This window comes from Ailuropoda melanoleuca, chromosome 11 (assembly GCF_002007445.2).
Source record: "Ailuropoda melanoleuca isolate Jingjing chromosome 11, ASM200744v2, whole genome shotgun sequence".
Taxonomy (NCBI): Eukaryota; Metazoa; Chordata; class Mammalia; order Carnivora; family Ursidae; genus Ailuropoda; species Ailuropoda melanoleuca.
Genome location: NC_048228.1, coordinates 44,538,486 through 44,564,704, shown reverse-complemented (window position 1 = coordinate 44,564,704; position 26,219 = coordinate 44,538,486). Strand labels below are relative to the sequence as shown.

The 26,219-nt window shown below is 42.7% G+C and overlaps 1 long non-coding RNA gene across 2 annotated transcripts in view; it reads left to right on the top strand.

Moving 5' to 3' along the window:
* The first annotated feature begins 2,430 nt into the window (after positions 1-2,430).
* Positions 2,431-26,219, top strand: part of LOC117804414 — a 33,469-nt gene continuing 9,680 nt past the window's right edge. The window contains exons 1-4 of one of the 2 annotated variants that reach the window (XR_004628816.1): positions 2,480-2,561; positions 3,319-3,414; positions 3,801-4,046; positions 25,007-26,161. This is a non-coding gene — a long non-coding RNA (uncharacterized LOC117804414). Of the gene's footprint in view, positions 4,047-25,006; positions 26,162-26,219 lie in introns of those variants that run through there. The other variant, XR_004628817.1, reaches the window with a different exon arrangement.

Here is a 26,219-nt window from a genome sequence, read left to right as displayed (position 1 = left end):
GCCTGGAGAGCTCAGTGGAGTGTGGACTGCGATCTTTCTGTTCTGAGACAGAGGCTAGGATATGGCCACTGCTGCTCTGACTCTCAGAAGAGTCACAGAAAACTGCCAGGGAAAGCCGCCAGAGAACGAAAGCCCCCCAAAACCGGTTCTCACTGTGTTCATCCCCCTCCACACACAGGGGACAGGGCAACTCTGTGTGCAGCAGGTCCCTCCTCCAGAAGGCAGGTTGAAACAACAAGAAGCCCACATCCCTAAGGTCCCTATAAAACAGGTACATCTTGCTTGGGTCCTGGTCAATAATTTGGGCTCTGTGCATCCCCGCAAACTCTCCTCATCAGAATGACACAGAGGAGGAACCCCCAACAAAGGAAAAAAACAGAGGCTGTGGCCTCTGCCTCAGAACTAATGGATATGGATATAACCAAGATGTCAGAAATGGACTTCAGAATAACAAGTATGAAGTCGATATCTAGGCTTTAGAAAAATATTATCGACAATATAGAACCTGTAAGGGCAGAAAAAGGATCTAATCTGGCAGAACTTAAATGCTATGAATGAGATGCAGTCTAAACTGGATGCTCTGACAGCCAGGGTAAATGAGGCAAAAGAACGAATTAGTGAGTTAGAGGATGAGATGATAGAAAAGAAGGAAAGAGAGAGAACGTGGGGGAAAAAACTCCATCTTCATGAAAAAAGCTATGGGAGATTACTGACTCAATGAAATGTTCCAATGTCAGAATCATCGGCATCCCCGAGGGCATGGAGAAAGAGAGAGATCTTTGAGAAGATCTTTGAGAAGAGATATTTGAGCAAATTGTAGCTGAGAACTTCCCTACTCTGGGGAAGGAAACAAGCATTCGTGTCTAAGAGGCAGAGAGGACCCTTCCCAAAATCAATGAGAACAGACCGACACCACGTCACATAATAGTATAATTTGCAAATCTTAGATCCAAGGAAACAATCCTGAAAGCAGCCAGGGTGAAGAGATTTCTTACGTACAGAGAGAGGAACATCAGAATAACGTCAGACCTGTCCACAGAGACCTGGCAAGCCAGAAAGGGCCGGCAAGACATATTCAGAGCACTAAGTGAGAAGAATATGCAGCCAAGGATACTGTGTCCAGCAAGGTTGTCATTCGGAATGGATGGAGAGACAAGGACCTTCCAAGACTGGCAGAAGCTGAAGAAATTTGTGACCACCAAGCCAGCCCTACATGAACTATTAAGGGGGGGTTCTATAAAAGTAAAAAGGCCCCAAGAGTGGTACAGAACAGAAATTTACAATCTATAGAAACAGACTTCACAGGCAACATAACATCATTAAAATCATATCTCTCAATAATCACTCTCAATGTGAATCGCCTAAATGGTCCCATAAAATACCACAGGGTTGCAGATTGGATAAAAAGAAATGACCCATCCATATGCTGTCTACAAGAGACTCACTTTGAACCTAAAGATACATCCAGACTGAAAGTAAGGGGTGGAGAACAATTTTTCATGCCAACGGACCTCAAAAGAAAGCTGGGGTAGCAATTCTTATATCAGACAGATTAGATTTTAAGTTAAGGACTGTAGTTAGAAATACAGAAGGACATTATATCATTCTTAAAGGGTATATCCAACAAGAGGCTCTAATTATAAATATCTATGCCCCCAACACAGGAGCAGCCAACTATTAACATAAGCCAACTATTAACCAAAATAAAAAGGCATGTAGCTAATAATATGTTAATAGTAGGCAGCCTCAACACTCCACTCTCAGCAATAGACAGATCATCTAAGCTGAAAATCAACAAAGAAACAAGAGCTTTGAATGACACACTGGACCAGATGGACCTCATAGATACATAGAGAACATTCCACCCTAAAACAGCAGAATACTCTCTCTTTTCAAATGCACATGGAACTTTCTCCAGAATAGACCATATACTGGGTCACAAAACAGGTCTCAACCAATAGAAAGAGACTGAGATTATTCCCTGCATATTCTCAGACCACAATGCTCTGAGACTGGAACTCAATCACATGAAAAAACTTGGCAGCATGGGGCTTTTTTTTTTTTGGAGGAGTGGGTGGGGTTGCTATTTCTTTCTTCCTGTTGTACATTCTGAGAAGCCTGATGTTTAAAATTGCATTTTTTATTTTGAGAAAACTGCAGATTCATATGCAGTTGTAACAAAAAACACAGAGAGAGCCCATGTGCCCTTTGCCTGTGCGCCTTAATTCTAATTCTGGTACTAATCAAGGTATTTCAAATCCAATTCTTCGGTACACCAGGTTTTGAAAAACTGTGCCTGGGAACTGGGAGCGAGCTTGCAGGGAAGGGGTGGGGAGTGGAGGGGAACAAAGTGTTTCGGTTTCCCTGCGTGGTTGCCAGGAAATCAAAACTAGCATGTGAACTTGCTTACCTCTTCACAGTGACAGGTGCTGCCCCTCTTTGATACCATTTCCCTGTGTGTGCTGTGAGTCATGGCCACACCAGGCGACAGACGCCAGCTGGAACAGAGGCTTTCTCTAGAGGAGCCGAACCAGCAATTTCTACCTGTGTCCAGGCTCGAGGTCAGGAAGTGAGCCCTGCGAATCCCATCTTTCTGATTTCTAGACACACAGGAACAAACAGATGTAGGCAGCAAGCCATTCCCGACTCTCAGTTTTCCACTTTCTTTCTGAACTGTTAATGGATTCCTAAATAATGCATCCTCTCTGTTAGAAGAATCATAAAGGAATCACAAAATGATAACAGGGTAGCCCTGGTCCCTTCGCTGCCTCCTCCTTTTTGAACTGGTTTGGCAGGAAGGGACACTACTTGGAAAGCTTAAAAGGGGGTCGAGCTTCCCTATTTACCTGTGTCCTGCATGGCTGGTGTCTTACTGATTGAAAATGCAAATTTCCAGGGTTGAGATTCTGTCAGTTGTATGTGATTTCTTGAGTTATATGTCCCCTCGCTGTGGATGATCTCGGCCCAGTGTCTTGTTCTTACGCTGACCTCATTTGCGTTAATTCTTCTGGCTGCAATAATACTTAGTATTTTTTGTGGTGCATTTTGGTGAGGAGACAGGCACAGACACATTGGGTTTCATCATCTGTATTCCTCAAGATATTTAAGGTATACAACAGGGGGAAAGAGTGGACCCCAACCATTAATAGACGTGATCCCTGGGCTTTGTAACCATGTGAAATAAAAAGCGTGCATATGTGTGAAATTCGGGCACATTCTTTTCTCTATGGATAAAAGCTACCATTCACTGGGTGCTTAATACAATCCAGCAGAATGTTAATGTTTTATACGCACGAGCTCATTTAATCCCTACAACAGGTCCTGGAGACGGGCTGTTACCATCTCCATTTCACCGTTGGAGCCGCCAGTGCTGGCAAAGTTGAAGGGATTGCTCACGGTTCACATGGCTGGGAGGTGAGGCAGGGTTTCAACCCAGATCTGTCTAGCGTAGAGCCAGGACTCTTAACCTCTTCGTGCTACGTGTAGCTAGAGAAGCCCTTGGACCTCTTCGTAGACTAATGTGTTTAAATTCAAAAAATAAAATACAAAGAATCGCAAAGAAAAGCAATTGTATCGAAACATAGTTGTCAATTGTGATATGCGGCCTTGGGGGTGACCCTCAGTGGTCCTGCTTTTGGTATTTGTACCCTCGATGAATTCCCTCCTTTCGGGGGTGAGCTGGACCCAGTATAATGACTCATTTCTAATGACAAAACATGACAGAAATGATGGGATGTCACCTCTGGGATTAGGTTATAAAAATGCTGGCTTCTCGGGTGTGTTTGCTTGCTCTCCCTCAGGTCACTTTTTACAGCAGGGAGCCAACTGCTCTGTCCTGGGGCAGCTCCATGCAGAGGCCCATGTGGCAAGGGACTCAGACTTGCCCACGACCACATGCGTGCGCTTGGAAGCAGATTCGGCCCCGTTCAGCCTCAAGAAGTCTGAGACCCTGGCTGATACCTTGATTCTGCGGCCGTGAGAGAACCTGATCCAGAACTGCCTGGCTAAGCTACACCCGAATTCCTGACCACGCACACCGTGAAATAGTAAGTGTTTGTGGTTTTCGATCACTAGTTTTGGAGTAACTTGTTACGCAGCAGTGAGTAGCTAAGAGGTCAACACATTAAAATAAAGCAAATTTGGGATACATGTGTGGTATTTAGTGATGAGAAAGTATGTTTCTGATATAGGCAAATTAAAGTTAAGATTGTATATTTTATAAGACACATCAGTATGAAGGCTGTTGTTCTTCAGCTTGAATAAGAACAGTAAAAACTGGGACAAACGTTGACATGTGTAATAACCACATTTTCTAGTTTCTGTATTTGATTGCTATGCTATCTGGGGCCTTGCTGACCATGGAGAGGCTGCCGCTCCCGGGCTTAGCCACTTCCTAGAGATAGTAAATGACAGGCCTTTCATGTGCAAACAATCACTCCAGATCCCGTACACACCCTCTCCCACTCCACTATCCTCTATCCACTGGCCCTAATCACCGCAGGCCAGGCACCAGACAACTAGGGACGGCTCCTATGCCCCAGCGACCACTGAATGGACTCAAACTAACCAGTCCTAACCCTGCTCGCCCTGCCTCACCTGGTCCTTCCCCTGGAAACTACAAAAGGCTCTTGTCTGTGTTTCCCCCTTACTTAATCTGCCTCCTGGCAAACTACAGTGCATCCCTTGGGATCCTACCCCCAATCCCATGGTATGAGGTACATACCCCTTCTCTTGGGAGCCATGACAGAATGTGTGTGTCCCCCCAAATTCAAATGCAGAAGCCCTAACCCCCAGTGGGTCTGTATTTGGAGATGGAACCTCTAAGGAAGTAGCATTTAATGAGGTCGTAAGGCTGGGGCCCTGATCTGATAGGATTAGTATCTGACAGTGTCCTTACAAGAAGACACAGAAAACTCTCTTTCTCTCTCTCTCCCTCTGTCTTTCTCTTCCTCTCTTTTTGCTTCTTGTTCACATGCACCGAGGAAAGGCTCTGTGAGCCTACAGGGAGAAGGGGACTGACTGTCTCCACCCTAAGGGGAGAGCTTGCACCAGTACTAACTCTGCTGAAAACTTGACTAGGGACTTCTACCTTCTCCAACTGAGAGAAATAAATTTTCTGTTGCTTAAGCCACCCAGACTGTGGTGTTTTGTTATAGTAGCCTGAGCAGATAAATATAATAAACAGCTATCTTGTCAAGGGCAATGGTCTCCTGATGTACTGGCCAGCCATACCTGAATAATAATAAAACCTATATTTTAAAACAACAAGGCAATATGCATGTCATACTAGACTTTCAGTGCATTTTAATTTTATGATTTGATATTCAAAGGCTAAGAACACTGTTTCACAAACATATTATTTCAGAGGAAATGAAACCTCCCCTATCTCATTTTACAAAGCAAACACAGGAGGCTTCTTGCAAGGAACACCAGAATCATCCAAGACTTAAGTACAACTCTACTTGAAATAAGCATTTTGTCAAAGATCAATAGATGAATGTCAATAGATTATCAATAGATCAATAGAGCGACTTATATTAAAAAGAAAATGATTGTAAATTCATGGTCACCTTTGATGCCATTATGATAGAAATACGTTTTGAAAGAGTTCTAAGTGTTTGTAGATGTTCTCAGCTCAGTTCAGATATTCTTTCTTTTTAAAGAAATCGAGAATTTTGTAGATATGAAGAGCCAAGAAGTATTGTATATCTCTGGACATCCAACATAGAATGCGGGACATCTGGGCTCATATGGCTCAATGGCAATGACACACGAGAATACTGCACCACACAGGATCTGTTAGGGATCTGAACACCTCCGCACATTGAAGCAGTGATGAGTGGAGTGATAGTTCAAGATATTTCTAACAACTGAATTGGATATGAAAATATCTTGATTTCTAACTGGTGAAAATGTCCTGGGTTCTGTTAAAATGGCTGGAGTGTGCTGCCTACATTCATAATTGAAATACATGCTAAATTTCATTTTAAGGCTAGTGAGAAAAAAGATGTATTTGTCCCCTCATCCATGTTCCTGGACCCCAGTTGAGAACCTTGCCTTCGAGCCATGGTGTTCATACTTCCTTTCCCATGGTTAGGGACTAGGGTGGCAGTGAACTTACCCATAAGCTTAGTTCTCATGGTCAGAAGTACCCAACCATGGTAGCTTCAAGGGTAATGGACCACAAGTGTATTTTCAACAGGGTTACAGAGAAGGGAACTGTAGCTATGCTCCGAACCTGTGACTTTTCTAATAGTATGCAGAAGAGTGATCACACAGGATTAACCTGAGCTGGGCCAGTGAGGGAAGGGTGGGTGGTGTGCTCTAGAGGCCTTCACGGCCAGAGCCCTATTAAGACCAGCAGAGACCTTGAGACAGAAGAGATGATTTCTCCCTTCTTCCCCTTCTATTTAATTAAAATTTAAAACCATGCCAAATCATAAAATAATTATTAGGCAGTCAAAATTTTATTTTGGAAGGAAATATCTCATTATCTTACCCAAAACATTGTTTGGAGGCCTCTGCTTTAGTCGTCTGTTGGGTAATTCAGCTCTGGTTAGGGTATGGCAAAGCAGGGAGATCCATTTTCATCTTGGATCCAATCAAGCTCCCTGCCCAAAGGAGCAGAGGGCGCCAGTGACGGCGCCTGGCTGTAACGTGTCCGCCCCCTGAATTGGCGATCTGCTGGGCTGCCTGGACAGGGAGGGCTGAGCCAGGAAGAGCACGCATTAGCGTGAGGTGCCATTCCTGACATAAGAAAGACACCAGGAGAGTTTCGAATTGGAATAACTCACATAGGAACAAGGGTGATTCTTTTAGATGCCCTGGAAGACTAGAAGAAAGGTTCCCACCAGTTGCTCATGAGCAAAACACAAATATGGACTCTAAAGCCAACACTTCTCAGACTTCTGCACTGACATACCATTATGGACAGAGAATTGGAAAAGCACCTCTGGGAAGCTGGAGGAAATAGGCCAAAGCAGCCTATTTTGAACTCCCTAAGTTCGAAATTTCTTTGAAGTTTCATGCTTGATTTAAAAAATATGTGTAGACACTGCATTTTACCCTACAGTACAGATCTACCATTGTTTCAGGATAAAAATGTTTTCACGTTGCATACCACCACATAAAGTTGTTCCTGTAAGATCCGACCCTGCCTGTGCCCTTGCCCACCTGAGCCTTCCACTGCATATCCCTGTGAATACGGGTCCCCTAATTTGAGAAGTAAGACCTTGAGTTATGTATAATAAAATGGAGATCTCTACATGTAAAAATTCTCGATAAATTCTTTGTTATTTTCATAAAGAAAATAAAGAGCTCCTCCAGGGATCAATCGATCTATCTATAAACATACTCATTACGCATGTATATGTCTATATATGCCCATATATAATACAATACACATAATAATATACTATATTATTATATTGTTTCCAGAGCTAAGTGAACACTACTCGACCATAATAATGAAAAAATTACATTACTTTACACACAAGGTAAATAGTGTTCTGTACAGAATGTTCCCTTAATGAGGTTCATGGAGGTTTTAACATATGGCCACAAATTCTTTGATACATTTCCCTTCAAAAGGTGGAGCCCAATTCACCTTCCTTTGAATGTGGGCCAGACTTAGTGACTTGCTTTTAACAAATGGAATGTTCTGGAAGGGATAGTATGTGACCAAACTAAGTTGTAAGAGCCACTGATGTTTCTATCCAGCTATCTGGATTAGGTGCTGGGGCGGGGGGGAGGCGGAATTGAGTTGCCATGTTGCAGGGAAGCTCTAGCAGCCTGGGGATGAGCCCTGGGGAGACGATCTTGTCAACAATCAGCACCAATGGGGGAGGCCTGGGAGTGAGTCATCTTTAAAAGTGGCTCAGCAGGCCCCAGTCAAATCTGCAGATGACGCAGCCTCAGCCAACATATTGATTGTAGGAGACTTTGTAGCTGTTTGAAGAGAATGAGAAAGATCTCTATGAAATCATATAGAATAATTTCCAGGTTATATTGTTACATGAAAAAAGCAAGTTCAGGTGGGTGCATCTCCTATGCTACATCTTGTGAAGGAAAAAGTGGAGATTATGTAAAGCACTCATACATACGTAACACACTGTTGGGTTAGTCTAAGCCTATCCACAGCGGTGCAATCAGCGAGGAGCGCCCCGGGCCTTTTTACCTGTAGTGAGCCTTCGCAGACTTTCCCTGACTACAGCCAACGTTGGCACTGACCAGTCTTTGTGGGTCTTAGACTGCAAGATGCACCCCTCAGCAACGACCAGCAGAGGATTCTGAATAACAAGATTTATTCTCACAGGTTGTGAGGGGTACACGGCTCGCCTGGGGCCGCACAAGTTTGCAAGTGAAGGGAGGGGAGGAAGTAGGGACCCAGGGCTCTGCTCCAGGGGTGTGTGCCCAGGGTTTCATGGGTTCACTCTTTACTGACGGATGTAAAACATAGCAGGAATTAGGGATTGGGAAGGGAAAAGCAGGGTCACTCAAGTGTCAGCTCTCTAGGTTACCATGGGCTTTCTCAAAGGGCAACTTTGTGGGTGGGAGCGGCCTGGTCGGTCTGCTAGTAGCTGCCATACAGTCAGCAACGTGCTTATTCAAGGTGGGTATCTGTGAACCGGGTGCCTGGACAGTCAAGAGCTTAATGTCAGGCTCTTCCCCTACAAACACTTATTTACGAAAAGAAAAAAAATTAGAGAGACCAGAAACTAATGAAAATGGCTACCCACAGGGGATGGAGGGAGCAGCGGGGAGCGGGAAAGAGGAAGGGGGTGCAGATGTTTCTACTTAGACTTTATATAGTTGTGACTTTTGAACCATGTAAATGTTTTACATATTCAAAAACACAATTGAATGAAAGCAATAAAAAAATGAACTCTAAAATTGAGCACACACAGGAGCATATAAACTCTATCTCTGTATCCAATGGATAACATAATCACACAAAGAAAAGTATTATTTCAAGCAAATTTTAATAGAGTATTCTGATTGTATATATTTAGTGGGATATATTCGAAGGGTATAAAGAACTGCAAAGAAATGTTAGACTTCTCCCACTGGAGACTTGTTAGTAGTGATATTGGTATCATAATTTTCAAATAATTTTATGTATAATATAAAATAAAAAATAAGTAAACACATTAACATTTTTAGGATCGTGATTTTCAGTGCAAGAGGAAATAAATATAAATATGAAATATGCTCAGTTAAGAAAAAAATCTTTAAATATAAATTTGAATTGAAAATATCCATATGAGCTTATTAATTAAAAGAAATAGTCCATAGGTCTGTCCACTGAAAGGGTCTAGAAATGATGACACTCTGGTAGCAAGAAGTATGGCGAGCACGCAGATCTTGGTTTCTAAAAAACATCCCTCTCAGTAAAAAGAAGCAGGACTTCAGGAAACAGCCAATTCCATGTTCAGGGCCAGGAAAGGACAATGTGAACCTGGAACATTTTGTTGTGTTAGAAAATAAGGAAAGAAAAATAGAATTAAAAAGTCATTTTGTGCTCTAATGTAGTAATAAATTTAGGCAATGACCATCAATGAATTAGGTGAAGCTTTCTTAGGGAATGCAATATCCCCATGATACCAAAGGATCACTCCATAGTTTGTTTACTAACTGTGAAGGGGAGAAGTACTGCTACCGTAGACAGACCTGGCACTCACCATCTTAGCCAAGGGACCAAATGCAGCATCATTAATAATGCAGCATTTTCTGCTTCTGGATGAAGTGCAGGTTGAAGCACATGGCATCGCTGATGGAGTACAGGTTTCTCCCACTATCTGAAAGTAGAATGTTCCTATGAAACCGTTTGTAAACTGAAATGGCATAAAGCGAGAAGTATCTCTTACTTTCTGAAAGTCTGCCTCATGCCGCTTTGCCTTTACGAAAGACCTACACAATTGGCACGGTAACAACTTTTTTTTTTAAAGATTTTATTTATTTGAGAGAGAGAGAGAGAGCATGAGTGAGGGGTGGGGCAGAGGGAGAGGGAGAAGCAGACTCCCCACTGAGCAGGGAGCCTGATGTGGGGCTCGATCCCAGGGCCCTGGGATCATGACCTGAGTGGAAGGCAGATGCTTAACCCACTGAGCCACCCAGGCACCTCATCATGGTAACAACTTTTTTCATAAAAGCAAAAATCCTCTTTGGATTTCTTTTGGTTAGCGAAAACAGGTGCTACCGGAGGTCTTTTGTGAAGCAGAATAACATGGACTTTTAGAAAGTGGGGGATACTTGTATTTCACCCCAAAAATGTTTAACATGGATCAAATTAAATTAAGCTTTAAGACCTAACTTCTAGTTTGATTGTGATTCCATTTTAAAATGTTAAAGGGAGGGGTGCCTGGGTGGCTCAGTTGGTTAAAGGTCTGCTTTTGGCTCAGGTCATGATCTCGGGGTCCTGGGATTGAGCCCCACATCTGGCTCTCTGCTCAGTGGAGAGTCTGCTTTTCTCTCTCTCTCTGCCTCTCTGTCTGGTTGTGCTCTCTCCCCCTCTCTCAAATAAATAAATAAAATCTTGAAAAAATAAAATAAAATGTCAAAGGGAGTAATTATTTACACTTTTAAGTCCTTATTAACTTTCTTAATTTAAAAATCACCGTATTTATAAATTTGATTTATTAGATTTAGATTCCCAGGAAAGTTTTAATATTAATCAAATAGTTCTATATTTATGAGGAAAATAAAATATTAGATTTATAAAGGTACTTTAAAAGGTTTGGGGGAGTTTATTTAATAACATTTATAAACAGCAACAAATAATATTTAAGTGCCTTAAAAGTGGTTTTTAAATTTTTCTCTATAAAAGAACAATAAAAATTCTAAGTTGAACTTAAAATCAAGCTAAGCTTTTAAATTGCAACACTAGTAAATTAAATATTAATTTCTAAAGCTAACCTCTGAATAACCTTTTTCTATGCACAAAAGCTACCTTCAAGGGCACCAAAGACTCACACTGACAATTTATATTTGTACTTTGTGACCCCTGGTTAGTGTGCACAGCATGCCTTCTGGAACTGGAAGGACCACGTATAATGGGTAAATTGCACTCAAAGGTCGAAAAAATGCAGCGTTCTTCTTTTCTGTAATATGCTCCGGTTCTGAAAGTGCCATTTCCTCTTATGCAGAGCTGGGATGGTAGAGTGACAGTAGATCACTGAGCGCACACTTTCCAGTTTAAGATAATATCAGAGACAACTTTTGGGTTAACCCAATGTCTTTTGTGTAAGTGCTTTCGGGTGTTTTCCTCTTTCCCCCTCCCCCCAGCCAAAATGGTGTCTGGGAGGGGAAAAGTTTAGCCATCCACATGGCACTGGGTGGAGTGAGTACTGGTCACAGCGGGACTTTGTTTTACCCAGTGGGCCCTTACTGGGGGCTCTTGGTGGCAGTGCCTTATCCCATGTAGGCCGGGACATTGGTCTCTGCTTTTATTGAATCCTCTTGGATTCCAGTAGCAACTTTGCGTTGACTTGGGTCTCTGCAGGTCCATTAGGCCTTTCTACTTTCGCCCACTCATCCAAGGCACAGAGGAGGCACCCTACAAAAAGACATCTCCCGTTGTCTCAGGGAGCCTTTCCAGGCTCTGCCTCTCAACTGCTCTCTCTGTTCTACTCATCTCCTACTCCAGACCTTTCCCTTGGGATTAAGTTCTTGTCTCCTCGGACCATGTCCTTTATATCAGACTGAAAGCTGAGTTATGGGTGGCTGAGGCTTAAGCCTTCCTTTGCTCCTGCCCCAGAGTTCTGGGCCAAATCTCATTCCAAGCGGAGTCCCTGGCCTGGCTCTGCAGAAATAAAGTATATCAAATCTATGAATGTCCTGGATTGCTTAAGAACTCACAAAACAAGTATGCCTGGATGGCTCAGTTGTTTAGGTGTCCAGGTCTTGATATCGGCTCAGGTTATGATCTCAGCGTTGTGGGATGGAGCCCCATGTAAGTGAGGAGCCTGCTTAAGCTTCTCTCTCTCCTCTCCCTCTGTCCCTTCCCCCTGCAACATGCACTTGTGCTCTCTCTTGCTCCCTCTCTCTCTTAAAAAAAAAAAAAAGAATTCACAAAGCAGCATTTGAAAAAGATATAATAAAAATTGTTAGGATCTATGAATGTTACAGGATATTCTTTTAAAATAAAAGTGCTGGGGCGCCTGGGTGGCACAGCGGTTAAGCGTCTGCCTTCGGCTCAGGGCGTGATCCCGGCGTTACGAGATCGAGCCCCACATCAGGCTCTTCCGCTATGAGCCTGCTTCTTCCNTCCCCCTGCTTGTGTTCCCTCTCTCGCTGGCTGTCTCTATCTCTGTCGAATAAATAAATAAATAAATAAAAATTTAAAAATAAAAAAAATAAAATAAAATAAAATAAAAGTGCTACTGTATGGTGACTAATACAGCAAAATAAATATTATTGATAAATAAATAAATAAATTCTACCTTTAGGAAAAAACATATGAACTGCAAAAAATAAATAAATAAATAATAAAAAATTAAAAAATAAAAGTGCTAAATTTCTTCCTGATAAAATTTTAAAAAATAAACGATTACATTTGAAATAATTTGGAAGAGAAGTTTGAGGATAGATCACAGCCACTATTGGCCAAATGGTGCTTTTATGAAAATTAGAGGGAGGCTGTCCCTGTGTGGAGGGGGAGAGCCTCAAGCAGGGCTCAAGCTTGGCGAAGGAAGCGGGGCCCACACTAACTTCAGTTCCCACTCGGGCCTAACCCTAACCCTCGGCTGGTTGCCCCTGGGCAGTAAACATCCGGCCCAACAGTACACAGTGGTCTGATGAAAATGAGGTTTCAGTGTAGAGTTTTATTCACTATCTGACTTTGGGCAAACACCTCAAACCCTTAAGGACCTTAGATGTCTTATATAACACAGTAAAGCAGCGGTTACTGACCTCAAACGTCTTTTTTATCTAAAAGCTATCATGCCCTAGGGAGCCAGCACTTCTTTTTTTTAACGTGGGAGTTTTCTCAGAACGTAGAGGAAGTAAGTACCAAGTGCTCACAGCAAAAGGAACTGGTCAGAGAAGTAGAAGTGACATGGACTCATGGGAAAAAAGTAATCCGCTTACTCTAGGGTTCATGGTGGTCGAGAAGGAGTGGACGTGATTGGACACATAGCCTAGACTTCAGGAAACAGACTGAAATTTTTTTTTAAGATTTTATTTATTTACTTATTTATTTTAGAGAGACAGAGAGCGGGGGAGAGAGAAGAAGTGAGGGAAGGAGCAGAGGGAGAGGGACAGGCAGACTCCTTGCTGGGTGCGGAGCCCGATGCAGGGCTCCATCTCATGACCCTGAGAGCATGACCTGAACTGAAATCAAGAGTCGGACACACAACCGACTGAGCCACCCAGATGCCCCCAGACCTGAAATTTTTTAATAAATGGGAGGAGTTGCTAGACAGACCCTCAAACGGAAGATGACGAGTGTCTAGAAGTGCTTCAAAATTGAATTAAATCTTGCAAACAAGGATGATCTTGGATAGGAAGAAATGGGAGAATTATCTAAAGTGACACACTGGCAGCCTAGCAAATTCTCTAGGAAACTCAGCTATCAAAGGACGTACACAAAAGATGGACGAGGGTTAGTTTCAATTGGCCCTGAACTGAAAGACAATTGTTAGGAAGCTTAATCCTTAGAATGATGTGATGCCTGTGAAAAATGTCCAAGGCAATAAAATGGACTTAAAAATCAAATTTATTGAGATATAATTTACATACAATAAAACACATACATTTAAGTGGACAGTCTGATGACTTTGACAAATGACAAAATACACAACATTTGCAACAACCTCAAAGTTCCCTGGGTTCCATTGCAGTGAGTCCTCCCCCCAGTCCCCGAGGAGACCACTGATCTGGCTTCTGTCACTATAGATTAGTTTTGCCTATTCCAGAACTTCTATACATAGAATCATACAGTCGCATGCCTCCCTTTGTTTTCTTAGAAAAGACCTAGAGCAAAGAAAGGGTTTGCCTTTAGAGCTAAGGATTCTGAGTTAATAAAAAATGAGGAAGCATGGAATTCCTTATGCTGGGCTAGGATACTCTGAGATGAAGGAGGACTTTGAGACCATGTGTGTAAAGCCTGTAGAGCTTAAAATTGAAGCCTCATAAAACTCATCAGCCTAGGGCTCCTGCCCCACAAACTCCCACCATATCCCCATTGACAAGGAGGAAGGAGGAGGCAGTAGAAGATTATTTAGAGACCGTGGGGGACCAAGGCTGGCTGTTGAAGGCGGGTTTCAGAGTTTTGACTATAGACATTATGTAAGGCAGATGACTGCCTCCAATCTAGAAGAGGAGTTGACTTGTTTTATCTGTTCATGCTATTTGACCAAACCAATCACAGCTGAATGTGACTGCTATGAGTGCCTCCTAAGAAACTGGAAAGAAGCCTCCTGTCGTGTCCCCTGCCCTGAGTGCAAGGACACTTTGAGTTGAGAAATCCTAGGTATCTCAGATGGGGATGATGACTCAGGTAGCAAAGGATCTGGGACCTCACTTAATGGATTTCCAGATTACCAATGTGAGATATGGCACGATCCAATGCTAATGTCCTGTGTGGTAGAGCAGGGGCCCCATGTGAGACCTGGCTTTGACCCCAGGACTGCAGGCTTCACGTAGGATTTGCCGTTGAGAAAGCCAAAGAAATCTCCATATGATCCAATAATTCCACTGTGGGATATCTACCCAAAGAAGATGAAAACACTAATTCAAAGGGATACATGCATCCAGCCCTATGTTTACTGCAGCATTCTTTACAATAGCCAAGGTATAGAAGCAGCCCAAGTGTCCACTGATAGATGAATGGATAAAAAAGATGTGGTATATAAAAACAATGGAATATTATTGAACCGTAAAAAAGAATGAGATCGGGCACCTGGGTGGCTCAGTTGGTTGAGTGTCTGCCTTCGGCTCAGGTCATGATCCCAGGAGTCCTGGGATCCAGGCCCCCATCAGGCTCCCTGCTCAGCCTCTCTCTCTGCCTCTCTCTCTGTGTCTCTCATGAATAAATAAATAAAATCTTTAATAAAAAAAAAGAATGAGATCTTGCCATTTGCAACAACAGGATGCAGCTAGAGTGTACAATGCTAAGTGAAATGTCAGAGAAACACAAATGCCATGATTTCACTCATATGTGGAATTTAAAGAAAAAAACAAATGAACAAAGAAGAAAAGAGATAAACAAAAACCCCCAGCCTCTTAACTACTTGGAACAAACCAGTGGTTTCCAAAGGGGAGGTGGGGGCGGGGGATGGATGAAACATGGTGAGCACTGAGAAATGTAGAGAATTGTTGAGTCACTCTATTGTCCACCTGAAACTAATATAACACCGTATGTTAATTATACTTCAATTTTAAAAACCTCAAAACTGTAAAAAGAAAGGAAAAGAAAAGAAAAGAAAAAAAGAAAAGAAAAGAAAAGAAAAGGAAGAAAGAACGAACGAACGACTGAATCCACTCTGCACTTTACACAATTCTAAAGGTCCTGATGTCAATTTCCAGTTCCTCTCCTCTAAGGAACTGGCAGTAACAGTTAACCTCTGTGGCCGGGGGAATATTTCCGGGATGGCCTGGATCCTCTTTTCGGCATTTTACACTGCTCTCACTGCACAGTTTAGGGATGCCAACTTCCTCGTTCTGGGTCTTTATTATACATAAAAGTGGTTCTTGCTTTTTGTTTCAATTCGTGCTCAAGATAGTCTGTGACCACTGAGTCCTTCTCCATCCGCTGGTGTGTGATCGCATGAATGCCTGTGAAGGGGCAACGTGACTAACATGTGCAGCAAGGACTCTGGACTCTCTGGTCACGGGGACAGAATCCCAGCATCACCATTTACCACCTGGACGACGTGGTGCCATTACTCAGGGTCCCTCTTCCTTCATTTCCTACTGATAAAATCAATTAAGAATTGCAAACTGTGCCCTGAGTCCTGGCACACGGTGGCACTATGGTGTGGGGTTCTTATCATCAGTTTCTCCTGTAGGGGTGAGACCTTAAGTCTTCTCCTTATTTTATTTTCTTATTTTATTTTATTTTATTTTATTTTATTTTATTTTATTTTATTAAGAAGGAAACCAGTAACAAGTACTTCTATAATTTAATTATCACTCTTAGTATGTCCCATGACCTACCTCTCCGTTAGGTAACTCGGCAGCCAGATCAGATGGCTGCTGGGGTTGTTTTGTGGTTTAATGTGCTTGAACCTGTGATTCCAGCATGAAAGAAAATTGCTTCTTTATTGTCCTTTATCTGTGGCCTGCCTTCTAAACATTTATGTGATTATTAGTCTTTCTATAGGAAGAATAAAAGGGTAAAAAAATATAAGAACTGCAATAATCTTTTATTTTATATTATTTTTTTAAAGATTTTTTATTTATTTATTTGACAGAGAGTGAGCGAGCACAAGCAGGGGGAGCTGCAGGCAGAGGGAGAGGGAGAAGCAGGCTCCCCACCGATGCCAAGTAGGGATCCCGATGCTGGACTCAGTGCCAGGACCCTGGGACCGTGACCTGAGCCGAAGGCAGATGCTTAACCAACTGAGCCCCCCAGGCACCCTTGAAATAATCTTTAAAGAAAAAAAGGCTCAGTGGGCAGGTGTTGAAGAAAGTCCGAAAGAGTTTCCACGTTGCCTGTGCATTAAGTTTACCTATAGACTATTTGTTCCCCTGAAAAGTTGTAGATTTTTTTATTGGTGTTAAGATATGCTGAACATTCTGAGGAAATTATTTTGAAGTCAAGTTTGTGTATGATGGACTTTATGTAATGTGGCTGCTTCACATGAACTCTTCATCCACTGAGTTTATGGTAAATATTTTACCATCAGATTGGAATCAATACTAGTGGCTAAGATATATAAAATTTAGAGTGTATTTTATCAAAAACATTACACATAGATTGACATACTTCATTCGATTCTCAAGGAGAGCCCAAATCAGGTAAGATCTGAGCGACTCATTGTACTGTTTCCTTGGCCTCCTAGGCAATGCAGCAGCGGGATGGGGGCAGGACACCACGATGGTAAGGGAGATAAGAGATAACAGTGGTTAAGAGTAGCGGCTGGCATTCAAATCCCTGCCCTTCCCCTTACTAGGTGGGGTGGCCCAGAATTCCGCTCCGTGTACAGCTCTGGTTCGTGTGGGCCACAAGACCCTCACCCTCTTCATTCGAGGACCTCTGAGTCTGTAAATTGACTTAGCTCGAGAAACTGCGTACATGGCAGTGAGATGCCAGCAAAATAACTCAAGCCCACCACCAGGGTTGGAGTTTTCCCAGTGGTACGGATCAAGCCACATGGCAGCTGCCCAACTATTCTGATCACTTAGCTGCTGCCAGATCCGTGTGAGCCAAGGCATTCTGATTACTGATATGTCCCTGCTGTCCTTTACGGTGAATATGCCCCCACAGCAGGTTCTTGGCTGTTAAATGCATTTGGGGACCCTGGGGTGGCTCAGTCAGTTAAGCATCTGCCTTCTGCTCAGGTCCTGATTCCAGGGTCCTGGGATCAAATCCTGCATCGGGCTCCTTGCTCAGTGGGGAGCCTGCTTCTCCCTCTCCCTCTTCCACTCTCCCTGCCTGTGCTCTCTCTCTCTCTCTGACAAATAAACAAATAAAATCTTAAAAACAATAAATGCTGCCAGTTGGCCTCTGATTATCTGGGATCCCATCCCGTCGGAATGAGCTAGCCCCTCTCCATACTGACGCCCCCTAGTCACACCCAGCCTAAAGAAGACGGCAACCGCAGAGCTTTCCAAGGACGCAGACGCCTTAGTGCAGACAGCTGTCTTCTGGGCCTTTTCCTGCAACGTAGATGGGAGGGGGGTGCACAGCTTGCACATGATAAACCCAGTCCAGTGTCCCTAACTCCCTACGGTTTGGACTGCCTCCCCCTCGCCATGCCGGGAAGGCTCTTAGGAATTAGAAAGCACACTCCCAGCGGTGAATTTGGCCTGGCCCAGTGTTGTAGTTCCCACTTCTTGTTCTCACATCTTTAAAATGAACTCCCACGCATGTTCCCCAGGTTTCTATGATACATATTAGAGAAGGGTGGCCGTTCTTTGGGTACGTAAACTATCTCTTCCTGGGTCAGAGTGCTCCCCTGGCCTCTGGGAACACACTGATTTCACCCAAGCGGATGCATCTAGCGTAAAGGGGGGTGGCTGGGCTGGGCCTTGAGGAGAATCAAAGTCCCCTTCCAAGGAATCTGCACCAGACGAGGTTTTCACGGGTATTTAAGCAAAGGAAGGCTAGTTTGCTTGGACTTAGTTTGTGAGCTGCTTCCACAGGAAAGAAAGGCTCAGAAACGGTAAATTTAACCATTGTTTTAATTCAGCAACCCAGACAATTGCAAGTTATGTTTCATTTTCAGCAATATCAGCCCTCTGGGTAAAAAGCAAAGAGTGTTTTAGGGCTATCATGGAAGCTTTCTGGCTTGAGAAACCTGAGGGTTCAAAGAGTCGCGTTTGTCATTTTACGAGCATTCAAGTGCCCTCCCCACACTCGATCTCACACCACACTCCTCGTTGTCCTCATCAGCTGCCTCAACAGTCAGATGCAGCGACCACTTGGGCTGCTAAGACCCTTGCTTCCGTTTCCATCACAATCAAACACGGGTGATGGTGTGGCTGTGATGTCCCCGCATGCCAGGGATTCCTCGCTTCCCGTTTCTCACCGGCAAGAAGCTCGGCGCTGAGCTCTAACCAAACAGCATGACCAAGCCAACCCCCAAATCTCACCTTTGCAGGCCTCCGTCCTGGGGTTGCCCCCAGTGCCAAATCCATATCCGTCAGAGTGTACCAGGAGAGTCCAAGCAACATCTGAACAGGGAAAGCTTAATATAAAAATTATTTACTAGGGGCGCCTGGGTGGCTCAGTCAGTTAAGCGTCCTACTCTTGGTTTCTGCTCAGGTCACGAGCTCAGCGTCGTGAGACCGAGCCTCGCTCGTGTGGGGCTCCGTGCTCAGCACAACGTCTGCTTGAGATTCTCTCTCTCCCTCTTCCTCTGCCCCTTCCTTTGCTAGTGCCCTCATAAATAAATAAATAAATAAATAAATAAATAAATAAATAAAATCTTTTAAAAAAAGAATTATAAACGATAATAGGGTAATAACTCTAAGGAATAGAAAGAATGCTAAAGAATGTCCTCGTGTGGAGAAAAGTACCCAAGGAAGAAATAAACTTGGAAGGGGACCCTCTCCCGGAGCTGGGACGCAAACCTGGTTGGAGGAGTGGTTTCAGTCCACTAGATGGTGACCAAGTTGCTGGGTGGCGCTTGGCCAGAGCTGGTCTATAGACACTAGACAAGCAGGGAACGCTCTTCTGGAGGGTAGGAGGGCTGAGCCTGGCTCGGAAATCATGGGCCAGGACTGGCGAGCAGGAAACAACCTCTGGGGTACATGTGGGCAAGGCCGGCAAACCACTCCAGAGTGCAGGAAAATGAACGCTGGTGGACAGGACTGTGCAGGCATTTGGGGCATCAAGAAGCCCATTTTCCAGCTGAGAGTCTTGAAGCCTTATGTCAGGGTAGTTGCAGCTAGGTGGTCGCTGGGCTGCAATGGGGCTAGGGCTTGCCCTAATGTGCACTAATGGTATATTCGTTTACTACAGCTGCTGTAACAAAGCACCAAACTGGGTGGATGAAACGACAGGAATTTATTTCCCCATAGTCCTGAAGGCTAGAAGTCCAAGGAAAAGGTGTTGTCAGCGTTGATTTCTTCTGAGACATTTCTCCTGGGCTTGTGGATGGCTTCTTCTGATGCCTTCACATGGTCTTCCCACTGTGGGGTCTCTTCTTTTTATAAGGACACTAGTTATATTGGATTAGGGCCCATCCTAATGACTTCATTTAACCTTAATCACCCTTCTAAAGACTCTATCTCCAATACAGTCACATTCTAAGGTACTGGGGGTTAGGGCATCAACAGAGGAATTTGAGGGGTTCACAATTCAGTTCTTAACACCTAGGAAGGAGCATTACTGGATGTCCCCATCACATGCTGCTGACAGCCACATGTAGAAACGAGAAGCAAAGGGAAACACACCTGAATCAAGAAGAGGAGCCCTTCCTCATGCAGGGTCCCTCCAGTGCCCTCTACTGACAAAGCTTCGTATCGTGCTCATTGCCAAGGAGAAGTGCTTACAGGGTCCACCTCCATTATTGCAGAGCAGATAATGAAGACTGAATTTAGAGCTGAGAGGCAATAAATTAATAATTAGCGTACTTGTTCTTCATTTCTGGGAGCTTCCTGATATTCTCTTGATAAATCGTCTGCCTAGATTGACTAGTTTGCAAGTAGTAACACTGATACATTTGTTTTAGCTTCCCAGTTTTCTTTTGACAGTAGTTGTGCATATCTTCAAGTAATCATTTTGAAAGAGAGAGACCAAATTTTTCTCAATATTTTATAATTTTGGTAAGTGTTAATTGGTGCTCCAGTTGTTACACAGCTTCCCCCATCACATCATGGAAACCTCTGTCCAACTGTCATTCAGGATAGTCTCCCTGGCATCCTATTAAATATCCTCCCTTCCCTGTAACTGAGTTCCATTCATTTTGTGTGCGGTATAATTTACATACCATAAAATTTACTTTTGTGTGTGTGTGTGAGTGTGCAGTTCTGAGTTTTGACAAATGCGTACAACTTTGTAAAATCACTGAAATAAGGATACAGAACAGTTTCATCACGTCCCAAATTCCCTCGTGCTCTTTTGTATTCAACTCTTCTCCTGACCTTGTTTCTGGCAACCACTGCCTGGTCTTCCGTCCCCATAGTTTTGCCTTTTCCAGTACATTGCTTTGGGAAGCCTGCCTTCTTTCGCTTAGCATTTGAGATCGATGCAGGTGGCTGCGTGTATCATCAGTTTGCTCCTTTTTATTGATGAGTAATATTCCATTTCCTATCTATATATGTACACACCCACACCCACCCACACACACCAGTTTGCTCACCCTTCACCCATTGAAGGACCTTTGGTTTTTTCCAGTTTGGAGTGATTATGAATCAAGCTACTGTAAACATTCATGTGCAGGTTTGTGTGCCAACAAAGTTTTATTTTCTCTAATATGTAGGTGTGAGATTGCTGGATCATATGGTAGATGCATGGTTAACTGCAAGAAACTATTTTCCAAAGTAACAACACCATTTTGTCTTTCCACCAGCGTTCTCACTACTGCTTTTTATAATGTAGCATAGCTATGGAAATATGATCAGAAATTTGACCTTTTTGTTCTTTGATCTGTCCCTATTGTAAGGCTTCACACTTGTGGTTCCTTCTTTCTAGAACACATTTACATGTGTTACTGTAACTTTCACTGACATTGACTTTAGAGGAGGGCCTGTCTACACAGATGAGAAAGACCAGCCAGAAACAAAAGGAGGAAACCAGAAACATGAATGGGGAAAGATGATAAAGCCATATGCCTTTTTCCTACATTCTTCTGCATAACCTGAGACCTCAACAATTTTCAATGAATAGTTGATTAGTTTGTGCTAAAAACTTTTATTTGTAATGTTTTCAAGTGAGTTTAAAGTATTTATGGAGTTTATTTTTAGTTTTTAGTACTAAAATACTGATGATCACAGACATAAACTCACTCTTGATTCTAAAGTGTTAATGTTGTTCTTATCTCTCTTGGAGGAAATAACATAAACGGAAAGCAATTTGTGTTTATGAAGCATTCCCGAAACAGGACCTGACCTTGGATCCCAGTAACTCTCTCACAGATAGTGTCATATTTCTACTGCCTAATTATAAAGGGAGGAAGGGTCATGATAATTTACTTTTGTTACAATGCTCTATGTTGCCTAAGGAAAAAGCTAATAAATTTTATTTTTAAAAGAAGATTCTTAGAGTTTTAAACTAAGCAATCAAATAGAAATCCAATTAGCATTTTGCATCATCTCTTTCGAGTTTTTCACACTGAATTTATACTTTATTAATGGGTAGGATATCCCTTTGAGAATTCATCCATAATTTTAACAAGTTCTCCATTCTTTGTTCCATATTCCCCACCCCTAATAAATCAAAACCATTTAAGAAACTCAGGCTTAGGAACTGAATATTAAATTGTTCCCCTAATAGCATCTTAGGGGCACCTGGGCGGCTCAGTCGGTTAAGCATCTGCCTTTGGCTCGGGTCGTGGTCCCACGGCGCTGGGATAGAGCCTGGTGTCCGGCTTCCTGCTCAGCGGGGAGTCTGCTCCTCCCTCTCCCCCTCATTTGTTCTCGCTCTCTCTCTCTCTCTCAAATAAAGAAATAAAATCTTAAAAAAAATAACACCTTAAAATCAGCTGTCTCTTAAGTGAGTAGTTCCTCCTAGATGGCTTTTAGAAAGCAAGAGTGTTTGGAGAGGAAAACCAGTGCTGACAATGGCTGCAAATGATGACAATATTTAATGAGCACATAGCGTGCTGTTAAAAGCTCTCCATATATGATTCATTCAACAAGTCTTTAGGGAGCGCTTACTCTGTGCCAGGCACTATTCCAACATTGCAGATAAAGTATTGATCACAGCAGAAAACATCTACGCCCTCATGCAGCTTACGTTCTAGACAATGAAGACATAAAACAAACGATACCGTGTGTTTTACCACGGAGGAAAATAAAGCAGACAAGGAGAAAAGGGCTTTTGTCTGTGCAGAGTGTGCCGATTTAGAGGGGAGACAAGCCTACGCTGCGGTAGTGCTCTTTGGGCAAGGACGGCAGGAGGTGAGGGCGGCCTGGACACCCCTGGAAGATGCCTTCCAGGAACTATCGTGAGGCCGGTGAAGGCTGGAGCCGCGTTGCAAGGGAGAGGGCAGTGGGAGAGCCAGGGGGTGACAGGCAGCTGGGTCAGAGAGCACCTGAGGGCCATGCTTGGGACTTTGGCTTGACACTGACAGAACAAGCAGCCGCTGAGAGGTTCCGAGCTGAGGCGTGGCAGGTGCTGGCTTATGTCTTAACAGGATCACCCTGGCTCTTGTGGTGAGAATGGAATGAAAGGGGAAGGGAAGAGGAGGGAGACCAGTTAGGAAGCACTAACCTGGGGAGAGAAGCTGGTACTTGGACCAGCGTGGTACTGTGGAGGTGGTAAGAAAAGGTGGGGTTCTGCATACATTTTGAGGGTAGAGTCAAGAAGCTCTTCTAACATCTTGGACATGGAATGTGAGAGAAAGGGGGCATCATGGACAAACCCAAGGTTCTGGGCAGAGCAACAGGACAAGGAGATGCCATTAGTGAGATGGTGCGGAGGGTGGGAGGAGGTTTGAAGGGGAAGGTCAGGAGTTCAGTTTCAAACAGTTAAGTTAGAGATGTCTGTTTGGCACTCAGAGAGAAATAACGAGTAGGCAGTTCAATACCCAATTCTGCCCAGTTCAAGTCCAAGGGAGAAGTTAGTCTGGAGTTAGAAATTTGGGAGTAATCAACATACAGAGGACATTTAGTCATGAGACTGGAGATTATTTTATTTTCTCGTGCAATCCTTACACTGCCACCATAAGGTAGATGTTATTTTAATCCTCATATCAAACAAACTGAACCCAGAAAAGTTTAAATATTTTGTTCTAAGTCATACAGTTAGTAACTGTATGAATTTAAATGTTCATTCTTTTTTTTTTTTTTTAAGATTTTATTTATTTATTTGACAGAGAGAAAGACAGCCAGCAAGAGAGGGAACACAAGCAGGGGGAGTGGGAGAGAAAGAAGCAGGCTCCCAGCAGAGCAGGCAGCCTGATGCGGGGCTCGATCCCAGGACCCTGGGATCACGCCCTGAGCCGAAGGCAGACTCTTAATGACTAAGCCACCCAGGCGCCCCTAAATGTTCATTCTTATCTCAATTCTCATATGACAACAACTTGTGATTATAAGTAAATTATTTCTCTAGGTCTTAGTTTCCTCACAAACAAAATTAGGGGATGAACGGTTTTCAAGCTGGGTTGCGTGAGAATCCCAAGGCTCCCCGGAAGTCCAGCAGGGGCTTTCTTCAACAAGAAAGGGATGCTCAGAAGGGAGGATTCAGGCCTCTTCACTCAGGTTAAAGTGACATGGCTCTGCTTTCCTGTGTTTATATATTGGGGCCTGCGTCAGATTTTATTTGAAAAATGTATTTCTGTTGCCTATTTAACAAAAGTTAGAGAAATTCACTGGTCTAGGTACTCTCTAGGACCCCTACCTGCTCCAGCTGTTCCATTTATTCACCCGAAGAGCAATTAGTGCCCGCTCATGCTCTTCTGGTCACTTTGCTCTCTGCTCTTATGATCCTAGCTCATCCTGAGACTGCGGATTAAAACGTCCATAGAGATATCTCTGTACCTAAGTGGAACAATGAATTATCTTGCCTTGTAATTGACAGGGATTAAAAAATGACTTAGTACTTCTAGACTCCGAGAAAAGACGCCCTCATGTACTGTAGATAAAAATATAGACCTTTCTTTAAAATGTGCATATCGCCATGTCTAACCTTCTCATCCCACACCACGTTCCCTGGAAATATGCACACAGAGACGTTCTGCTTCTAGTAATTTACCCCGTGGAAATAATCAGAGATGTGCCCAAAGATATGAATCTATTCGTAGCACTAGTGTTTGTGAGGGAGGAAAAAAGTAAAAACCCTATGTAATCAATACTAGGATTAAAAAATAGTACAGGCATATGTGATAACCTATGCAACCAATAAATGCTCATATCGTGAAATAAAGTTTAGTGACATGGGAAAATATTAAGTAAAATAGAAGATTTTGAAAAAGAAGTGCAACACAACTCCAATTTTATTAAAAATGTTTATATGCCTATTAAAAATCTAGAAAACTATCAATCTGGTAATAGTACATATCTTTGGACAATGATATTAAAATAAATTCTATGTTCCCCTTTGTGCTTTTCTGTATTTCTAGACTTCCCACACGTACATGTTACTTTTGCACTAGAAAAAAAATGAGGTTAATATTATTTTTAAAAGATAGAAGAAAAGAGGGCTATCAGCAACATTTCATTTCATGCCATTTGTCAGTTATTCCCAAGGACAAAAAGGTGGTGTTGCTCTTCCTGGCCATAAGTTTCTGATAACGAGGAAGATGTGGCGACTCATTGCCCAACATTACAAGAAGCTTTTGGACATCACTGATTAAGAAACTACGCTGACTCCATACGGAGATGGGGAAGTGACTGTTTTACGGTGTGACTTACTGGTAGCCAAAAGGATGTTTCAACTTGGGTACTCTGTTGGGGTTTATTTTCTTTGTTGGAACCGTAATTCTTTTTCAGATGTGGGTAACGATGATCACTTAAATGAAGGCATGAAAGTCTGAGACTGCATTATAGACCTTCCAATAGTATGTAATCCTATCCTTTATTTTGGAAAGAAGTTATTAACATAATGATAATAATCTTCTTTTGTTTTTATAGGGACTACATAGAGGTTGTGTTGAAGTCTATTTTTTAAATGTAAATATTAGTGAGTAAAAATAATACTGGAAGAACTGAATGTTACATTCATAAATTAGCTTAAAACATGAAATTTAGGGCCAGTGCCCCCTTAATTTTGTTATAAAGCAATATTATAATGACTTACTACCCATGACATAGCTTTCTATTTTTGTTCCTTTAATCTCTATTATATATCTTTACAGTTTTAATCACATGTACATGAAAATGTATATTTTTATTATGGTGACTCGCATGGTGAATTTTTTTATACATTGTTGTATGGCATTAATAATTTGTAATGGTTGCACCTAAGAGATGTGGCAGGTACTCAAATGTTAGCACACTAGCATTGCATAATGTATAGAACTGTTGAAAAAACTATGTTGTACACTTGAAACTAATGTAACATTGCATGTCAACCATAGTTCCATAATAAAGATGAAAAAAAAAGCACACTGACGTACGATAAATTACAAATATTTATCGAGTGTCTATGGTATGGTGTATTGGGGCTATTTTAGTGACTAAGACAAAGTCCCAGTTACCATGGACTCTGCATTCTAGTACATGGAGACTGACGATTTCCATGAGAAGGGTACCATCATTAGTCCCATTTGAGGAACTGAACCCCATAGAGATTGCGTAACTGGCTAAAGTTCATCCAACCAGCCGAGATCCCAATCCACAAAAGAAGTTTCCTGGACTTGCGTTTTGTTTTTTTTTTAATGATTTTTTATTATATTATGTTAGTCACCATGCAGTACATCCCCGGTTTCTGATGTAAAGTTCGATGATTC